The sequence below is a fragment of the Bos taurus genome, chromosome 13, assembly GCF_002263795.3.
Source record: "Bos taurus isolate L1 Dominette 01449 registration number 42190680 breed Hereford chromosome 13, ARS-UCD2.0, whole genome shotgun sequence".
In the NCBI taxonomy this organism is placed as follows: domain Eukaryota; kingdom Metazoa; phylum Chordata; class Mammalia; order Artiodactyla; family Bovidae; genus Bos; species Bos taurus.
This window is the reverse complement of record NC_037340.1, coordinates 23,697,504-23,709,824: the sequence shown is the minus strand read 5'-3', so window position 1 is coordinate 23,709,824 and position 12,321 is coordinate 23,697,504. Positions and strand designations below refer to the sequence as shown.

Genomic DNA, 12,321 nt, shown 5'->3' with positions numbered 1-12,321 from the left:
TCAGCCTATCCACTTCATTGTTATTATAGTTGAATTGTGTTTTAAAATATGCACTCATATTTAAGTGGTAGGAAATGTTCAGGAGATAAACTAAGTCCTCTTCAATCTGTGTCTTGAGATTTTGAGGAGGAATAAATAGGTCTTTTAAGATAATTCCCACTCCTGTCATATCCAACTTGCTCCAGTCTGGGATGTCATACCTCCATACCCAGCACCATGCCCTGTGGCTTCATGTTCTGGGTGCCTCTTTTTTCATCTGAATATGGCATAATTTGTGTTAAGTTGTCTCTATTATAATCAGATTAAATATTTCAGTGTCTATACTACATGTGTGAGATTTCCTCATCTGTGTTTTTTTCAGTCCTTTTTGTTTAAGCTTGCCTGAATGAAAACCAATAGAATTCTGTATTCATCTGGGGACACAGACAGTATTTAGAGTGAAATACATCTAAATTAATGAAGTGCCATTAATAATGCCTCACAATTTGTAAACATATTCTTGACTCAAAAAAAAGCCTTATGAATTTGTGAAGTTGATGCTTTAAATGTCTCAGTGTGGAAATGCTGTGTGGGGACATGTCTGTATGCCTTTACTTTAGAACCATTACCAGCTGGGTCTCACTTATTTATTTCTTGTCCAGTAGTTGTTTATTATTCTCCTTTTTGCAGCTTATCTGCAACTTGGTTTTCTTGCCAGTATGAATTCAGTGTTACATCTGCAGGAATGACACCCATTGCAATCAGCAGATTTAATCCACAAAACAAATAAGAAAACATACTTCACAGTGTCCAAGGTAACTTGACTGGGATAGAAATTTGAATGTTTTGCTGAAGACAGTGATCAAGATACCTTTTCTGAGTGGGGTCATATGGTTTGTTACAAAAGGAAAAGTCACATGACTTTTACTGTACCATGTGTTAATCATATTTTTTCATAAGGGAAAACTCAGCCATTTGCTTTAATACATAATTGCTTGAGAAATTGATTTTGTATCCTTTAAGGATACTCTTTAGGATTCATTAAGGTTTAATGGAACATTGAGGAATATTTATTTTCCTTTTTTTTAAAATTGAAGTATAGTTGATTTACAATATTTCCCTTTTTTTTTTTTGAAATGATAAGGAATGTCAGAGAAGTGAACTTCTCAGAAATACAGGTCTTTCCAAATTTAGATTGCACTTATTAAAATTACAGCTGAGGTTAATTGTAGGTTGTGGTGCATATTCAATTAAACATGCATTTAATCATTTATTCTAAACATCTATGCAATTACTCCTTAGAGGAAAAACAGGACAAGACTCCTTTAGAAGCTTTTAACACAGTGAAGACTTGAATTGTGGGTGGACAGCTTTGTCACTTGCTCAGAGGCCATCAGAATCTCCAAAGGATCTTAGGGCCCGCCAGCCTCGCTCTCTGATTTGCATATTTGAGGTAGCTCATCTGAGTTGCCTGACTGAAGAGGTTTTAGACAGGACTAGTTTACCTAATCTCACTAAGCCTCAATTTTCTTATCTGGAAAATGGAGACAATACTAACAGCACCTACTCCATTTGGTTGAAGACTGGGTGAGCTACTGTGTCTGCTGCTGCTGCTGCTGCTACTTCTGCTAAGTCGCTTCAGTCGTGTCCGACTGTATGCGACCCCATAGACGGCAGCCCACCAGGCTCCACTGTCCCTGGGATTCTCCAGGCAAGAACACTGGAGTGGGTTGCCATTTACTTCTCCAATGCATAAAAGAGAAAGTGAAAGTGAAGTCGCTCAGTCGTGTCCGACTCTTTGTGACCCCATGGACTGCAGCCTACCAGGCTCCTCTGTCCATGGATTCTCCAGGCAAGAGTACTGGAGTGACTGTGTCTAGAGTGCTGAATGTGATGCTTGTCGATGTCCACGAAGTGTGAGCAGCAAGGTTAATGCCAAATATTAACAGGAGTCAAGGTCAAGGGGAGCCTAGACCTCACCAGCTCCTCCCATCCTCTCTCCACCCCCTCCATGTCAAAGGTATCTTTCCCCTCTGCACACTCCTCCCGACACCACCCCCTCCCCATCGTCCCCACTTCACCCCCTGCAGAGCTATAACACAATCAAGAACATTTGGACACTTTGAACTGATCCTTTCACTCACCCTCCCATCCCCGCTTTGCCCTTGTGTCTATTGAGGTTCACAACAAAGCCGCTTTATTTAATGTCTGATGCTGGGCCCCGGCACTGTCCACGCTGATGCCCGATGGCTAAGCAGAAAGTCTGGGCAGGTCCACACCAGCCTGTTTACTACACTGTGCCTGGCACAGTGTAAACATGAACAAGAGGCCCTTCCCAGGGCACCCAGAGACCCAGCCTACTGCTCCTCTGTGAGGGTATCTGCAATAAACTTTTATGATCATAAGCTTTGTAGGACCATGGACGTGACTGTCATTACAAACAGAAAATGAAAACTATTTTCCTAAGTAGTTTGACAACTATTAAGTACTTCACAAGAATAAAGTGATATTACACCTTTGTTGTGAGAGTTTGTTCAATATTTGTTACCCAAAGGAACCGTAAATGTGGCCTTAATAATAGAACTTCAGTTTATTATTTAAGTAACCTAATAAAAGTTAAATAAGTAAACTCCAAAAGTACTTTTATCTCCATAAATTAAAAACCATTTAGATTTCATGATGTGTGCCTCTTCCTATGGGGGTGTGTTATTTTTTCCTCCAAAGTAGTAATGGTTAAACCAAATATTTTTTATTTCTTTTATAAATATTATATAGCATATATAAATGAAACTATGTGTTTGTGTTTCCAGTATCTATGGAATAGCTATAAAGCAGAAAGAAAAGTATAACTGCTTTGTCAAAATACTGATGCAACCTAATGATGATAAACCATTATCTGCCAGTTTCCAGATAGGCTATATAGAATGGTTAGACCAGGTAGAATGCCAAACTGAAGATTCTGAAACCCAAGAATATTGTTCTAAAGTCAAGATCACAGTCCCTCACTCTACGTGGAATACAGAAGAAATAGAATCAACCCAACCTTATTCAAGTTGATACAGCTCATTGTCAACCTGCATCAGCTCATTCATGTGAATCAGAGACAAGAATATATTTTAGTTTGTGTGATGTCACAGCAACAGGTTACAGGAGAGAATTATCCAGGCCTTTCAATGATCAGGCAGTGCTGTCATGAATATGTCTGGTAAAACTGATGAATGACTGGTGAGTCCTGTACATAAAAAAATAAAGTGTGCTTGTAGAAAAAAGAGGGGGCTCAAGGATACACTATCGAAAAGTATCATTTACTAATTAAGAGCTTCCTTTAAGCGGTTGGTCCTGTGGTTTGTGAAGTGTTTGTTTACACGTCATTAAATCTAGCTACTCACCTGACCGAGGGGTGAGGGGAGAGGATTTATGGGGAAGGAGAAACTTGAAAGAAATGTGAAGGCATCGTGAAGGAAAGGCAGTCTGGACAAGATGCCCGTGGAGTAGCTGGTAACTGTCTAATATTATACAAGTCAGTGTCAAATCCTCCTTGATGATGAAGGCCAGGCTGTACCAGGATATGCTGTCATTTGCACAGTGAGGCTTAGACTGGAGGACTAAGGGTCTCTCTTAATTTCATCATCTCATTATTTTTTTCATATTTATTGATTTGGCTGCACCAAGTCTTAGTTGGAGCACATGGGATCTAGTTCCCTGACCAGGGAGGGAACCTGGGCCCCCTGCATTGGGAACTCAGAGTCTTAGCCACTAGACCATCAGTTCAGTTCAGTTCAGTCGCTCAGTCCTGTCCGACTCTTTGCGACTCCGTGAATTGCAGCACGCCAGGACTCCCTGTCCATCACCAATTCCTGAAGTTCACTCAGACTCACGTCCATCGAGTCGGTGATGCCATCCAGCCATCTCATCCTCTGTCGTCCCCTTCTCCTCCTGCCCCCAATCCCTCCCAGCATCAGAGTCTTTTCCAATGAGTCAACTCTTCGCATGAGGTGGCCAAAGTACTGGAGTTTCAGCTTTAGCATCATTCCTTCCAAAGAACACCCAGGACTGATCTCCTTTAGGATGGACTGGTTGGATCTCCTTGCAGTCCAAGGGACTCTCAAGAGTCTCTCCAACACCACAGTTCAAAAGCATCAATTCTTCAGTGCTCAGCTTTTTTCACAGTCCAACTCTCACATCCATACATGACTACTGGAAAAACCATAGCCTTGACTAGATGGACCTTTGTTGGCAAAGTAATGTCTCTGCTTTTCAATATGCTATCTAGATTGGTCATAACTTTTCTTCCAAGGAGTAAGCGTCTTTTAATTTCATGGCTGCAATCACCATCTGCAGTGATTTTGGAGCCCCCCAAAATAAAGTCTGACACTGTTTCCACTGTTTCCCCATCTATTTCCCATGAAGTGATGGGACCAGATGCCGTGATCTTAGTTTTCTGAATGTTGAGCTTTAAGCCAACTTTTTCACTCTCCTCTTTCACTTTCATCAAGAGGCTCTTTAGTTCTTCTTCACTTTCTGCCAAAAGGGTGGTGTCATCTACATATCTGAGGTTATTAATATTTCTCCCAGCAATCTTGATTCCAGCTTGTGCTTCTTCCACCCCAGCATTTCTCATGATGTACTACTCTGCATATAAGTTAAATAAGCAGGGTGACAATATTCAGCCTTGATGTACTCCTTTTCCTATCTGGAACCAGTCTGTTGTTCCGTGTCCAGTTCTAACTGTTGCTTCCTGACCTGCGTACAGGTTTCTCAAGAGGCAGGTCAGGTGGTCTGGTATTCCCATCTCTTTCAGAATTGACCACCAGGAAGTCCCAAATTTCATCATCTTATGATTCTCCATAAACCAAGCTATAAGCACAGTCGGCTTTGATTTCTCGTCTCTTTTTTCCTCTAATAATGAGGGCCAAGCGTTCCCTCCTTCGTGGGGGGAACTCCTGGTTTGTGAAGATGGAATTTGTCGAAGTGTATTGAAATGAAACACTAGTAATGCCTCTCCATCCTTCAAGAGCCACGCTGGCTTCACGGCCTCCCAGAAGCCCTTGAGCACACCTGCCCCAGCCCGCTGCCCTGAGTTCCCGGGACAATTAGTGTCTGGACTCCAGCTTTCCCCTCTCTGCTGCTTCGTCCTTCACTCTGTGTGCTCGTGGCTCCATCAGCTGCAGCAGGAGGCTCTCTGTGGTCAGGGAGGAGGGTTTTGTACTGACTTTCCATTTCCAAGTAATTATCCTAGAATTAACTCCACTGCTCATTCCAGCTAGCAAAAACCTCAAACCCGAAGAAGCCCAGTCCTCCCTAATCAGCACCAGCTCCCTGCAGCCCAGCTCTGGGGAATGTCACTCCTCGGGTTCCCCTGGCGCCCTGTGCATTGACTATCACTGTGCCCCAAAGCCCAGCCGCGTTTCTCCCTTCAGACTTGTTCTCCCACATTCTGCAATCACTTTTTCCAGTTCTCTGTGTTTCCTCTAAGCTGCCACATGCCTCCACCCTCAGCCGCCACATGCCTCCACCCTCAGCAGAGCCTCAGGGCTCCTCCTCGGAGAAAAAAGGAACCCCTCTCCGCTCTGGTCAGCTTCTGCCACTTCTTCACGGCCCCCTTTTCCTCTTCTCTTTTTTAGCAAAACAATGGGATGGCCTTCTTTATTGTAAAACACTGTTGGCCACAGATCAGTACAAAGTTAGTGAATGTAGGAAAAGCGGGAGAGGGATTGAGGAAAGGAATTGAGAGTCACTGGTTTGTTTTATAAAAGGGGTGGGCAACATTTAATTTTTTTTATGGTGGTGGGGGAAAAGTAAAATGAATGTGGAAGTGCTATCAAAAATCTGTGATTCCAATAGCAGAATTAGTTAGTTACTGTTTTGACATTGTTGCTTAGATACACTTTGCATGTACCTGTTGGCTGTTTGGAGGGGCTGCCTCCCCAAAGCCCATTTCCTTCAGGCAGGCTCGGAGCCCAGTGCCCCCAGCCTCCCCAGGAAGGAACATGCCTTCTTTTGACTCAGCCCCTCTCTCCATCCTCACCATCTCTCTCCTTCCAGGCTTCTGAGAAACTAGCCCTGTCCAGGGCGGCCTTCTCCCACCTCCGCTCCTCAGTGTCCCGGGCCTGGTTTCCGTTGCTGTCCTCCACCAATCCCCCTGCCCAAGGCCCCCCCCCCCCCCCCCCCCCCCGACACCTCCAGCTGCCATACTCCAATCCTCGTCCTACTCCACTTCATCCCTTCATCCTCAGGGCCTTGCACCCTCGACTCTACTTCCTGGAAACCCCCTCCGCCTGCCCCCTCCTGCTCCCGGCTGGCGCCTCCTTCACCTCCACCCCCGCCCTGGTCCTGCCTCTGTCCTGCTTGCTCATGGTCTGATGACCTCCTTCCTCCCAACACCTATCACTGTTGGAACTTGACAGTGGGCACTTCTTCCATTAATATGTGGGCCTCTCTGGACACAGTGTGAGAATGAACAAGGGTCTCTGCATGGCAGCCAGCAGATTGGATGCTCACATAAAAAGGATGGATGTGGAATACATATCAGTGAGGGAAATTCACAGATCACACATTCCTTTGGGGCTGGAAGGTTGTCATGCTTTTACCACAAAACATTTTTCTGAGCAGGAACCAGATAGAGCAAAAAGGATCCCCAAAGTCTCTCTTCCTGCTGCCTTTCCAAAGAGATACTGTTACCAACACATATGTCAGCAGCACGACGGAGGGAGGAATGGATTTCTATGTTCCCACTTCCAGACTGGATTTTGCTTTCTCAGAAATTGTTAGAAGCAGAGATGTGATAGGAATCATTATGTTCTCTCCAACTTCTATTTAATTTGGTGAAAGCAATATGAAGTTGGTTGCTCCTTCACTTTTCCTTGTAACCCTATAAATTTCCTTTGCTTTTATTTATTCTCTTCTATTTCTCTTCTATATTGAGAAATGGATTTAATTGCTATCCAGCTTTATTCTAACTGTGCTTGTCACAAGACTTGGTTTTCAGTTCTGATTCTTTTTTTTCCCTCTGAACTTTGACAGTCCAGTGCTAGCATCAAGATGTATAGATATTAATTTTTCACAAATATACTCTGTGAAATATTATTTAATATATTTAATATTATTAAATATTAAATATTTAATAATATTATTTAATATTATAAGATACTTGAGTAAACTGAATGGGAGAGATTATATGATTTTAAGTTAGTCTAGTGTCTTGATTAAGTGGAAGTTTCATAAGTTTTTATAGGCCATAACACAAAGGAGATTTTAATAGTATAGTCTGGAATGGGCTAAACTGATACCTGATAAAGTTATTGCCATAATTTCATAGCAACAGAATTGTAATTTGGCTTTGCACAAATACAGTTGACACAGCGTTATCCCAAGAAAACGATTTACTTGAAAAGGTTATAGAGATCATCAGTTTATACGGGCTAATGGTTAAGGTTGTTTGGGGTGAATATAAAGGAGTTATAGGTTGTAATGCAGTTACAATGCATTTAGGGGATTATTTTGATTATCTTAGAACATAAATATTCTCTAAGTATATTTTATCATTTGCTGTTTTAAGCATCTGCTGCTGTTTATACCTGTGGTCCCCAAAACACACCAAGGTGCCCAGGGCACTGCAGCAAATTCCCCAGGAGTGCCCTGGGATATTTTAAAATTTCAAGGGAATTTTATGAATTCCCTTGAATGATCTCAGCATCTGCAAGACACCATGCAAACTACTAATTTGAGAGAGTTCACAATTTCAACTTCATACTACTTCTTGTAGTACAATGATAATCTTTGGGAAACTGGAATCTCAATGGTTATGTTAAAAAAAAAACAAACAAAAACAAGTACCACTTGAAAGTCAGCATGGATCCAGAAATGAGGGTGGTGGTATCCAATCCAAAAATTCATGCAGGGCTCAACATAATATAATTCTATCCATGAGATTTCCCAGGCAAGAATACTGGAGTGGGTTGTCTTTTCCTTCTGCAGGGAATCTTCCTGACTCAGGGATCAAATCGATGTCCCTTGCATTGGCAGGCCAGTTCTTTACCATGAGCCACCAGGGAAGACACATTAAGTATTATGTGAATATAATATATATTTTATAACTATTGCTGATAGCTTGCATGCACGTTTTGCCATAGGGGTTTTTTTTAAAAGTATTAAAGTACTTAATTTTTAGAACAAGCAATTTTTCAACATGATTCAAAAATCAAAAAACATAAAAAGAGGACATCCCTGGTGGTACAGTGGATAAGAATCTGCCTGCCAAGGCAGGGGACATGGGTTTGATCCCTGGTCCAGGAAGATTCCACGTGCTGAGGAGCAATGAAACCCGTGAGCCACAACTTCTGAGCCTTTGCACTCTAGAGCCCTCGAGCTATAACTACTGAGCCTACGTGCTGTAACTGCTGAAACCTATGCACCCACAGCCCAAGCCCCGCAACAAGAGGCCACTGCAGTGAGAAACCGGAACCCCACATTGAAGAGTAGCCCCCCGCTTGCCAAAACTAGAGAAAGCCCAAGTGCAGCAACGAAGACCCAATTCAACCAAAAATAAATAAAATGAATTTTTTTTTAAAAAAGGCACAAAAAGGAACACAGTGAGAAGTCTCCCCATCTTGGTTGATGGCAGCTCCATCTTCTGACTGTTTAGAGCCTTTTAGACCAAAGTGTCTTTCTGACACTCCCCCATCCAGAACTACAGGAAATCACGTTGTCTCTACTTTCAGTAAATACCCACAATCTGATTCCCCATCTCTAACTACACTGCTGTCATCATGGTCAAAACAGCCTATTACAGGAATTCTCTGGTGGTGCAGTGGTTAAGACTCTGGGCTTCCACTGGTAGGGGCCTGGGTTCCACTCCTGGTCAGAGAACTAAGATCCTGCATGCCATGCCAAAACAACAAAAATGGTAACAACAAAAACCAGGCTGGTACTACACTTCCTTGTAACTGGTCTCCCTATTTCCATGCTTGTGCCCCTGCCGCACCACCATGATCTTTTTAAACCCTGAGTTAACTGATTTCATTGCTTTATCACCCAGAAGCTGCAATGGTTCCCATATCTCTTAGAGTAAAAGCCAGAGTCTTTCTAGTGACATGCAAGGCCCCACAGAAACCACTTCCCCTTACCTGTAACCTCAGCTCTTACTGTCTCTCCCCTCATTAATCTGCTTCAGCCACACTGGCCTCCTTGTCCCAAGCATTCGAGGCATGTCCCCACCCCAGGGCCTTTGCACTGCCATGTCAAATCTCATCTTCTCCAAACCTTGGCCTACTGGAATCCACGCTGTTTTAAATAGTGCAGTGACCCTCCCCGTGTACTGATGAGCATTCCCTAGTTTTTCTGTCCTGTCTGTCTCCTTTTTCTATAGCCTTTTAACCTAGTAGATCACTCATTTCTAACATGGTAGTTTACCAAGTTTATTGTTTTATCTTCTGACTCTTCCCACTAAAACAGAAGCTACAGACGGCAGGCATCTTAATCTGTTTTGTTCCACCATGTAACCCAAGCATCTGGAAGAATAATACTTGGCAATAATAGGTGTGCAACAAGTACCAAGTGAATGATATTCAGTACGTTGTGTAAACCCCTAACTTTCTTCATTTGTGTCTGTCTGAACTATATCAATAAAAGCGTATGTAAATGTGCCTCTTTAATAACGGATTGCCCATTTTCCATGAGGTTCTAACAATTTTTGCTCTATACTCTCATATTAATTAGGTCCTTATACCATAGGAATCTTGTCTTCCTGGCTAATTGAACCTTTTATCACTGTGTCCAGACCTTCTTTGTCCTCAGTAATGGTTTTGTCTTAGAGTTATTCATTTATTTGATATTAATAAAACTAGGCTAGCTTTCAAGCAATTTTTAGTACTATGTAATATATTTTTTCTATTCCTTAAATTTTGATGTATTTGACAACTTATGTTTTAAGTTGTCTCATGCACATCACTTATAGTTTTTAATTCATTTTGACAACCTTTAGTTTTAACTGCTAGTTTATTTATGCCTGTTGTGATTATGTATATATCCAGATTTATTTCTATCAGTAACTTTCTATTTGTCCCACTTTTGCTGTGCAAAAATTTTTTTTCTTCCTGCTTGTGTTTCTTTTTTTTTAATTGAGTTTTTTCTTACTCTATTTTTCTGTTTGGAAGTTATATACTGTGTTTCCTATTCTTTTAATGTTTGAGCTTAAACTTATTGCATAATACTTAATGTCTACAGTTAATATCTTACCTCTCCTCCTGAATAAAACATGAGCACTATAACCACTATTCTTTATTTATTTTAAAATTTTTGACTGTGCCACACAGCATGTGGGATCTTAGTTCCCTGTCCAGGGATCGAACCCATGCTCCCAGAATTGGAAGCTCGGAGTCTTAACCACTGGACCACCAGGGAAGTCCCTTCTTCACACACTTTATACATAGTCTTAATTTTCTATTCTGTATTGATTGTTCTACTAGCTGAAGTCTTGAACATAATATCAAGTTTTCTGTTAACTCTCATTTCTTTGTGCCCCCAAATTTGATTGAACTTCATCTGTGGGAATCCTGAAGGACTGTGTTAGGAGTGCTTTCTTCCAGGCACCATTTGCATTTATTTCCTCTGGGCATCGGGACCACTTTTGCTTCCTTCAAGAGTTCTAGTTTAGTGCTGCAGTCTTGGGTTGAGCTCCCCAGCTATCCTTTGACCCAAACTGTGAAATTGGCATTTATCTTCACAGAAGCCCCTCCTTTCAGGCTTACTTAATGGTCTCCACATGCCCTATGGATTAAACTCACTTTAGGGGAAGGAGCGGGCCTTAACGATTTCCTGTACTTTCTATGAACCTAGCAATGGGTTAACAACTGTGATGTATCGAGAAACTCATTTTGCTTTTTGTTTTTGTAACTAAGAACGCCTGCCATGCATCTTCCATTTACTTTGCAAAGATATTACTTTGCTGACAAAGATCCATAGAGTCAAAGCTATGGTTTTTCCAGTAGACATGTACAGATGTGAGAGTTGGACCATAAAGAAGACCAAGCAACGAAGAATTGATACTTTTGAACTGTGGTGCTGGAGAAGACTCTTAAGAGTCCCTTGGACTGCAAGGAGATCAAACCAGTCAATCCTAAAGAACATCAACTCTGAATATTCATTGGAAGGACTGATGCTGAAGCTCCAATACTTTGGCCACCTGATGCGAAGAGTTGACTCATTGGAAAAGAACTTGATGCTGGGAAAGATCGAAGGCAATGAGAAGAGGGTGGCAGAGAATGAGATAGTTAGATAGCATCACCGACTCAATGGACATGAATCTGAGCAAACTCCAAGAGATAGTGAAGGACAAGGAAGCCTGCAGTCCATGGGGTTGCATACTTAACGACTGAACATAAACCTTTAAGATGATTTTTATTACTAGTAACCAGGGAATTATCACTTGGGAGCTAAATACAGAAATAATTAACCAAGAGAAGGTTCAGCTTTTTCAATCAAAAAGTGTCAAAAGCTGTCCCAGCCATTCATGGGAATGTAAACCGAGATGGATTAACCTCTTGTTCTCTGTAATCACATAAAGATGTGCCTTTGTCTTGACCCCTGTCCAACCCACTTCCCTGTCATCTAACCCCATGGCCATGCGTTTCTTTTCTTTTCTTCCTGAAGGTTCCTCTTCTGGTAAATTCATGTCCCACCCTAATATTTATTTTAAAATTAGGTCCCATAAGAAAGGTAAAGACCGTATAGATAACAGTGTGCCTTTTGAGTACCTCTGAAGTATAAAGAAATAGTCATATCCACTAATTCAACAAATTCTTTCTTTATGTGGCTATGCCGGGTCTTAGTTGCAACAGGGTCTTCGATGTTCATTGCAGCAGGTGGGTTCTAGTTCCCTGACCAGGGGTCAACCCAGGTCCCCTGCATTGGGAACAGGAAGTCTTAGCCACTGGACAACCAACAAAGGAAGTCCCCCCACAAATATTTATATCAGAAATTAAAAGGCTCTCTTTCTCAGATAGTATTTACAGAGGGACGTTGCCCTGGACATGTGATCAAAGGAGCTGTGGGTTGAGGCTCTGGAGAGGACGTGGGAAGATGGATAGAGAGGAGCTGGGATAGCTGGCTGTGAGGGTTCACCCTCCAGAACCCCTCTCTTGCCCCTGCCATCCTGGAGGCCGGTGCCAGGCAGGGATGAGCCGGGGAAGTCGGAGCTGGGTGTGAGGTGGGAGACCGTGGTGGTGGTGGTGGTGGTGGCTGCGGCCGAGGAGAGGGTGAGGGAAGCAGCTGCACGATGGGAACAGGGAGGAAAGTGGTCTGGGAAGTGCGAGCATCCACCAGGTTTCCTTGGAAAATGAAGTG

At 42.4% G+C, this 12,321-nt stretch overlaps 1 protein-coding gene across 1 annotated transcript in view; it reads left to right on the top strand.

The window, feature by feature from the left end:
* PIP4K2A (phosphatidylinositol-5-phosphate 4-kinase type 2 alpha) overlaps nucleotides 1–12,321 on the top strand; it is a 185,020-nt gene that overhangs the window by 98,338 nt on the left and 74,361 nt on the right. The window lies entirely within an intron of this gene.